The sequence below is a fragment of the Henckelia pumila genome, chromosome 3 (genome assembly GCF_033568475.1).
Source record: "Henckelia pumila isolate YLH828 chromosome 3, ASM3356847v2, whole genome shotgun sequence".
Classification (NCBI taxonomy): Eukaryota; Viridiplantae; Streptophyta; class Magnoliopsida; order Lamiales; family Gesneriaceae; genus Henckelia; species Henckelia pumila.
Window position 1 is genome coordinate 46,339,884 of NC_133122.1, and position 9,992 is coordinate 46,349,875.

Below are 9,992 nucleotides of genomic sequence, written 5' to 3' on the forward strand. Positions count from 1 at the left end.
GCTGCTGCCGCCATGCTCCGGCCGTCCCCTAGCCGGAGAACCACCACATACCCCTAGCCCTCTTCAAGAAGTTTCCAACAAGCTAAAAACCAGCCCAATCCGAGCCCTAACGAAGGAGAACGAACCAAAACAAACTAGCCCTTATTCTGCTCGCCTCCTGCGCGCGACAGCAAAGTTCCGGCCGATCTGCCGGCCAGCTCCGGCCATCACTGGCCGGGAAATCACTGGCAAAAACCTACCCCTATGTCGTAGGGTTCCAACCCAACTGGAATCACCCTAAAACATGCTCTGTGGACCGAGAACGAGCAAATCTCCGGACGTTGCGCAATCTGCGCGAACTGTTGCACCAGCTACTATGGCTTCGGTTTCGGCCCTTCTTGGCTCAAACCACTCGACCCAACTGACCCTAGGGACCCTAAGGTAACCCCATGAACCATGAACCAGCAGCTGGAACAACCATGGCTAAGAAAACGTGAGCAAGGTGGATACAAATGCATGAACAAGATACAAACATCAAACCCGAAACCATTTTCTGAAAATTATTTGAACCAAACTGTGCATACACGACACACACATATATATTCACTGACATGGTGCGAAAAAAGAGGAAGAAAACATGCCTTTCACCGATGAATTCAAAGAAAAACGGGCGTGAGACGACTCTGGGACGACGGGACGACGACAAGCTTTGGACCTTCAAAAGTGTGGCTATGGTGTTCTTCTTGGAGCTTGCTCGGTTGAAGAAGATGAAGATTAGTGAGGGTGGCGGCTGATGGGGGTGAGTGATCGGTTGAGAGGGTTTTGGGTAGCTTAGGTTTTGATTTTTGTGTTAATTAAAAATATAGGTTAATTAAATATAGATAAAAGGTTTTAAATATAAAATATACAACTTAAACTCCTAATTAAAAGTTAAAATCTGATAACTAAATTTAAAATCTCGAAATTACAATTTAAGGGAATTTTAAAAATACTAAAAAGTCAATATTTTGGCTAATTTTGAATAAAATGGACTCCTAAAATTATATAAAATTAAATACTTAAAATTTTGAGATAATAAAACTCAAAATAATATTTTAGGGCTCTAAAAAGGCTCATAAAATAATTTGGGTGGAAAGTTGTCATCTCGTCCGTCCACGGTCCCGTCTACGCGATCAAATAATTAAAATACTAAAAATCATAAAAATCACTAATTATGGGTTAAATGGCTTAAAATAAATTAAATCATGCACCAATAATTCACATAATTATTTAACCCATAAATCAAAAATTTAAATAATTAAATATCCTAATTATGCATGCGGATTTACGTATTTTAAAAATACCGGGTGTTACAATTCTCCCCCCCCCCCCCCCCCCCTTAAATTGAATTTCGTCCTCGAAATTAAAGTACTTACCCGAACAACTCCGGGTAGCGAGTCCTCATATCTGCCTCGGTCTCCCAAGTAGCTTCCTCCTCCGAGTGATTCAGCCACTGGACTCTGACCATCGGTATGACCCGCGTCCTAAGCCTCCGCTCCTCCCTTGCCAAGATCCGCACTGGCCTCTCCTCATACACTAGATCTGGTGGCAACTGTAAGGGCTCGAAATCCAACACATGCGACGGGTTGGAGACATATCTCCGAAGCATGGATACATGGAAAACGTTGTGCACTGCCGCTAACCCTGGAGGTAGAGCTAAACGGTAGGCCAACGTGCCAACTCTCTCCAAGATCTCGAATGGCCCTATATACCTCGGATTAAGCTTGCCTCTCCGGCCAAAACGCACTACTCCCTTCATAGGTGACACCTTCAGGAATACGTGATCACCTACAGCGAACTCCAAATCTCGTCGTCTGGCATCTGCATAACTCTTCTGCCGACTCTGAGCTGTCCTCATCCGATCTCGAATCTGAGTCACTATGTCAGCTGTCTGCTGCACAATCTCAGGACCCAGCAAAATCCGTTCACCAACCTCATCCCAATGCACAAGAGATCTACATCTCCTCCCATACAATGCTGCATAAGGAGCCATACCTATAGACGACTGAAAACTGTTGTTATAGGTAAACTCCACTAATGGCAGTCTAGTCTCCCAAGAGCCCCGAAAATCAATGACACAAGCTCTCAGAAGGTCCTCGAGAACCTGGATCACCCTCTCAGACTGACCATCTGTCTGGGGATGAAATGCTGTACTGAACAAAAGCCTCGTCCCCAAAGCTGTGTGCAGACTCTTCCAAAATGCTGATGTGAATCTCGGATCTCTGTCTGACACAATAGACACTGGTATGCCATGTAGTCTAACAATCTCTCTGATGTAAAGCTCTGCATACTGTGTCAAAGTATAAGTAGTCCTCACCGGCAAGAAATGAGCTGACTTGGTGAGTCTATCCACAATCACCCAAATCGCTGTACAACCTCTGTCACTCCTCGGTAAGCCAACCACAAAGTCCATCGTAATATTCTCCCATTTCCATTCCGGAATAGGAAGAGGTCTAAGAAGTCCTGCTGGACGCTGATGCTCTGCCTTGACTTGCTGACAAGTCAAGCACTCTGACACCACTCTCCCGATGTCACTCTTCATTCCGGGCCACCAATACAATAGCTGCAAATCTTTGTACATCTTCGTACTTCCCGGGTGAATGGAGTACGGAGATGTGTGAGCCTCTGCTAAAATCTCAGCTCTCAACTGATCGACGTTCGGTACCCACATCCTACCACGGTACTGAACGATACCATCCTCCACTGTATACAAGAGGTTACCTCTAGCCTCATCTCTCTGTCTCCATCGCTGCAGCTCCTCATCAGTAGACTGTCCCTCCCTAATCCGATCTCGCAGAACTGGCTGCACCGTCAACACTGACAAGCTCGGTGCATGGCCACTCGGATAACACTTCAAGCCAAATTTCTGAATCTTGCTCTGTAGTGGTAACTGTACGGTCAAACATGATACCACTGACGACTTCCGACTCAAAGCATCGGCCACTACATTAGCTTTACCCGGATGGTAGCTAATGTCACAGTCATAGTCCTTCACCAACTCCAACCATCTGCGCTGTCTCATGTTCAACTCCTTCTGTGTGAAGAAGTACTTGAGACTCTTGTGGTCTGTGAAAATCTTGCACTTCTCTCCGTACAGATAGTGCCTCCATATTTTCAAAGCGAAAACCACTGCTGCCAACTCCAAGTCATGCGTCGGATAATTTTGCTCATGAATCTTCAGCTGTCTCGACGCATACGCAATAACCTTACCACACTGCATAAGCACTGCGCCTAAACCTAGTTTAGATGCGTCGGTATACACCACTAACTCCTCGTGTGGTACTGTCATCGCTAACACTGGTGCGGTAGTGAGTGCTTCCTTCAGCTGATCGAAGCTCCTCTGACAGTCTGAACTCCAGATAAACTTCGCATTCTTCTTGGTCAAGGAAGTCAAGGGTACTGCAATAGAGGAAAAACCCTTGATGAACTTCCTATAATATCCTGCCAAACCCAAGAAACTGCGAATCTCTGAAGCATTCTTTGGAATACCCCAATTCTGCACTGCCTCAACCTTAGACTGATCAACTGCAATCCCATCCCTCGAAATAATGTGGCCAAGAAATGCCACCTGCTCAAGCCAAAACTCACACTTGCTGAACTTGGCATACAACCGATGCTCCCTCAAAGTCTGCAAGGCTGTCTGAAGATGCTGTCTATGCTCCTCGGTGCTCCTAGAATAGATCAAAATATCATCAATAAAGACTATGATGAACTGATCTAGGTATGGCTGAAAGACTCGGTTCATGAGATCCATGAAAACCGCTGGAGCATTGGTCATCCCAAATGGCATCACTAAAAACTCGTAATGCCCATATCATGTCCTGAAAGCAGTCTTGGACACATCTGCATCTCTAACACGCAACTGATGATAACCAGCTCGCAGGTCGATCTTGGAGAACACCGAAGCTCCCTGCAACTGGTCAAATAAATCCTCTATCCTCGGCAGTGGATACTTGTTCTTCACTGTGACCCTGTTGAGCTCTCGGTAATCGATACACAGTCTCATACTGCCATCCTTCTTCTTCACAAATAACACCGGAGCTCCCCACGGAGAAAAGCTAGGACGAACAAAACCTTTCTCTAACAATTCCTGAATCTGCTCCTTCAACTCTTTCATCTCGGTAGGAGCAAGTCTGTACGGTGCCTTAGAGATAGGCACGGTGTCTGGCACTAAGTCGATGCCGAACTCCACATCTCTCACTGGTGAAATTCCTGCAACATCCTCCGGAAAGACATCCGGAAAGTCACGAACCACCTCTATCTCTGATAATGATCTGCTAGATGGCTCTGAAGTCGTGACAATACTCGCTAGAAACCCCTGGCAACCCCGTCTCAACAACTTCCTCGCCTGAATAAGAGATATCACCTGAGGAATATCACTGCTCTGAGATGCATGAAAAGTGAACGGGTCGCCCACTGTAGGTCTCACTGACACTGATCTCCGACGAAAATCAATCGAAGCTCCATTGACTGTCAACCAGTCCATGCCCAAAATCAAATCGAATCCACTCAAAGGCAAAACTACTACATCTGCTCGAATGGAGTGTCCCTGCAGCTCTAACTCCAGTCCTCGAATAACCTTCGAGGTAGAAATAATCTACCCTGACGGCATAGTAACATCATACCCACTGTCACTACTCTCAGGTGTGATGCCCACCCGTCTGATAAACTCCAGGGAGATAAACGAATGCGTAGCCCCTGAATCTAGCAACGCAAACATGGAGTTGCCTCCAACTAGAATTCTCCCGGTGATCAAGGAGGTGTCTGGATCTACCTCCTCAGCCTGCATCACAAACACCCTACCAGCGGTTTTCTTCTTCCTGGGGCAGTTAGCTATCTGATGCCCTGGCTCCCTACAGTGGTAGCAAACTCCTGCTCCCAATAGACAAGGTCCCGAATGCATCTTCTGGCACTTCGGGCAAGTAGGATAAGCTATGGCATTAGGGGCCCCGCCCCTCTGCTGCTGCGGCCTCTGCTGTTGTGGCCTCTGCTGCTGATTCGGGCCCTTAGCCGGCCCTGTATATTGCTTCTTCGCAGGAGGCTGCGAAGATGGTCGCTGGTACCCAGCCTGAAACTGCCTCTTCCCCTGCTGCTCCCTCTGGATCTCTCTCCGACCCTCCTCGGAACGCAAGGCTCTACTGACTGCAGACTCATAAGTAAGGACGTCTGCCATACGAACATCATGCCTGATATCAGCCTTCAGGCCCTCCACAAACTGTCTCAACTTCTCCTGCGGACTATCAGCAATCAAGGGCACAAAATGACAGCCCCTCTCGAACAGCCTCACATACTCAACCACGGCCTTGTCCCCCTGACGGAGACTCATAAACTCACGGATCATGCGACTGCGCACATCCTCAGTGAAGTACTTGGCGTAGAAGATACGCCTAAACTCTGCCCAGGTCAGTGTAGGAAGGTGAACTCCCCTGGCTGCACCCTCCCACCAGAGCACTGCATCACCCCGCAGCATGTACGTCGCACAGTTCACCCTGTCGGTGTCTGTGATCCCCATATAAGCAAAGATGGACTCCAGAGAGCGAATCCATCCCTCCGCCACCAAAGGATCGGTGGTACCAACAAACTCCTTGGGTCCCTTCTTCTGGAACCTCTCAGCAACGTCCTCCTCGTGGGACAACCTGGGACGAGTAGCCTGCTGCTCTAACAGAGCAGTAATCCCTGCCATCATATTCTCATTGGCCTGCTCCAATGCTGCAATAGGGTTCTGCGGAGGTGGAGGTGGAGGTGGAGGTCCCCCACGTCTGTTCACTGGTCTCGGAGGCATTCTGCACCACCATATATTTCTTTACGTAAATCGTCATGCATAACTAAGTTGTTTCAAATTAATGCTAACTTAAATTCTAAAAAAAAAATTAAATCATGCTATAAACACTTAAAACTTACAGACCGGTAGCGTGGATTTCTGAGCTCGCATAGCAGTAATGACCCCTCCAAGGACCGTGCTTTGATACCAACTGAAACGACCCTAACTCTATAATTAATAAATAATATGCGGAAATTTTTTTTTTATATATACTTACTAAATAAAATATGTACATATATGCCCATACATATATGCACAGAATAAAAAGATTTAAAATAAATAAATAAATAAATAAACAATTAAATACTTAAATAAAAATACATTCTTTAAAATAAAATAAACATCTGAGTCAAACATTTAATTAAAAATACTGCATAAATAAAATGATTAAAATTTGCATGCACTGACAATATTCCATAAAATATTCAAAATTCACAACCACTGAAAATAAAATAAAATGTAACATGCTGCCATAAATAAAACATGCATGTGACTCAGACATCTATCACGGTCACGGGGTCACTGCATGTCCGCTCATACATCCTCGCCTCCGGTGGGTACAACATCATCCTCAACGTACTCACCTGCACCATACCAGTGTAGTGAGCCTAGAGGCCCAACATGCTAACATAACAAGGGTTTAAAATAATTTAAAACAATTAAATACTAATACATACATATACATGAATGAGCATGCTTAAAAATTACATAACATAACTTAACTTAAATAACATAATACATAACATTGTTGAGCAATTAATTTTCTAACATCGCATGGTTGTATCCGTAGTGTAACCTTAAATCATACATTAAATACTGATCAGCGTGGAAACCAACGTACGTGGCGGTGACGAATCACCTCTTAAATTGGCAGTAAACTGCCCTTCAATAGGTCACATATGGGGACGAATCCCCCTTAAATTGTCACACTACTTCAACTTCCAACATAAAATATTTTATTATTGCTCAACCTTAAACATTCAATTATGCATAAAATTATTTCATGAATGCATGCACTTAAATAAAATGTGTGTCCTTCATATATATTTAATTTAAATTTCTTACTATCATATAAATATTAAAATAACTTCAATGCATAAAAATAATTAAATATATATTCAGGACACATGCAAATTTCTCATGGATTGTACTGGACTGCTGGCCCTGACTCTCAAGCCCAATTACTTAAATTTGGCCCATTAACACTGAGACTGGCCCATTAATATACTTAAGCCCAATAAAATTGTTCTAAGCCCAATTAAATTAATAAAGCCCATTAAAACACTCTAGGCCCAATAACAACTTAAATTGGCCCAATGGGCCCAAAAGCCCAAAGACTGGCCCAATAACTTTCACGGGCCCTAAAGCCCATAAAAATTATTGGACTCACTTAATTAAATTAATTTAAGCCCAATTAAAATTAAACTTAACCCAAAATAATTAACTTGAGCCCAATAAAATTTTAAGATTTAATTAGGCCCATTAAACCTTTAATTAAACTTAAAACTTTAAAAATAAAAATACCCGAGCCCAACTAACTTAACCCGGACCCGGACCCAACTAACATAACCCATGACCCACTGACCCGACCCGGAACCCACAGCCCGACCCGAACCAGCTAGAAACCCTAGAACCCGAACCCCTCTCTTATCCTTCTCCTCGGCCGCAAGCAGCAGCTTTCCGGGGCTGCTGCTGCCATGCTCCGGCCGTCCCCTGGCCGGAGCACCACCACCTACCCCTAGCCCTCTTCAAGACGTTTCCAACAAGCTAAAAACCAGCCCAATCCGAGCCCTAACGAAGGAGAACGAACCAAAACAAACTAGCCCTTATTCTGCTCGCCTCCTGCGCGCGACAGCAGAGTTCCGGCCGATCTGCCGGCCAGCTCCGGCCATCACTGGCCGGGAAATCACTGGCAAAAACCTACCCCTATGTCGTAGGGTTCCAACCCAACTGGAATCACCCTAAAACATGCTCTGTGGACCGAGAACGAGCAAATCTCCGGACGTTGCGCAATCTGCGCGAACTGTTGCACCAGCTACTATGGCTTCGGTTTCGGCCCTTCTTGGCTCAAACCACTCGACCCAACTGACCCTAGGGACCCTAAGGTAACCCCATGAACCATGAACCAGCAGCTGGAACAACCATGGCTAAGAAAACGTGAGCAAGGTGGATACAAATGCATGAACAAGATACAAACATCAAACCCGAAACCATTTTCTGAAAAATTATTTGAACCAAACTGTGCATACACGACACACACATATATATTCACTGACATGGTGCGAAAAAAGAGGAAGAAAACATGCCTTTCACCGATGAATTCAAAGAAAAACGGGCGTGAGACGACTCCGGGACGACGGACGACGACAAGCTTTGGACCTTCAAAAGTGTGGCTATGGTGTTCTTCTTGGAGCTTGCTCGGTTGAAGAAGATGAAGATTAGTGAGGGTGGCGGCTGATGGGGGTGAGTGATCGGTTGAGAGGGTTTTGGGTAGCTTAGGTTTTGATTTTTGTGTTAATTAAAAATATAGGTTAATTAAATATAGATAAAAGGTTTTAATATAAAATATACAACTTAAACTCCTAATTAAAAGTTAAAATCTGATAACTAAATTTAAAATCTCGAAATTACAATTTAAGGGAATTTTAAAAATACTAAAAAGTCAATATTTTGGCTAATTTTGAATAAAATGGACTCCTAAAATTATATAAAATTAAATACTTAAAATTTTGAGATAATAAAACTCAAAATAATATTTTAGGGCTCTAAAAAGGCTCATAAAATAATTTGGGTGGAAAGTTGTCATCTCGTCCGTCCACGGTCCCGTCTACGCGATCAAATAATTAAAATACTAAAAATCATAAAAATCACTAATTATGGGTTAAATGGCTTAAAATAAATTAAATCATGCACCAATAATTCACATAATTATTTAACCCATAAATCAAAAATTTAAATAATTAAATATCCTAATTATGCATGCGGATTTACGTATTTTAAAAATACCGGGTGTTACAGTAAGACCCGAAAATATTCAATTATTAATTATGGAATTTGAGAATTAAATTCCATATTATGGGCTAATATTGATTTGAGAAGTTATGAAAATGATAGATTTAATTTCCGAGCTGAAAATATTTAATTCGAGAATATGCGGATTTTGAGAATTAAATTCCGAGAATTCTTAAATTAAAAGAATAAATATTCGATTTGAATATTTATGGAATTGAAGATTTAATTCCATGTTTCGGAAATTAAAGAAGATGAATTTGGAAGATATAACTCGATCAGGGACTGATTTGCACATACTGACATTTGAAGGGCTGAAGTGCAAACGGTCGCGATTATTTAATTAATCCAAATTTAATTTATTTTAATCCGAGTATATTTAATTTGGGAATATTTAGAGTTTTGATTTAAATTCTAATATTCTTAAATTATTTAGGATTGAAATTGAATTAAAACGAAGGCCGAGGACTGAAGTTCAATTACTGAAGACTTCAGGGACTAAATTGCAGATTATTCAATAGCTATCCAATTTAATCAGATTATTCAGTCTATTCACGTGTAAGAAGGAAGAGGAAAGTCAGAAGTCTGAACAGAGAGCCGAGAGCTCAATTTTTTTTCTTTGAATTCGATTGTTTCAAATCGCCGTAACTTTTGATCCGTTCATTCGATTTTGATTCCGAAAGATGTTCTGGAATCCTTGCGACGAGTACTTCGATTTGATGTAAGTTTCTTCTTTGTTCATTAAGGTTTGAGAATTCGAAATGGACAGATATCAGAAACTTGTGTGGAAGTGTTGTTGTTGAGCTTCTAAACTTGTGTTCTTGAGGATTGGATTGAAGATTGATTTGTATATCATGTTCTTATGAATTTCCAACTATGATTCAATCCATATACCTGCTGATATGTTAATTTTGAAGCTTCAACAGCCGATATATATGTGAGAATTGTTAATGATATGTTCGGAATCGCCGAAGTAATACCGATATGCCGTTGACTCTTGAATTGAAATGATTTGCTATTGTTTTTGGATTCTGAAGTTGCTGAACTATTGGCTGATGATTCCTTGTTATGTTTATGATAATAGCTGTTGGTTTGAAGAGTTGAATGACAATGAACGGATATGAAAAACCGTAAGAATGGAGTT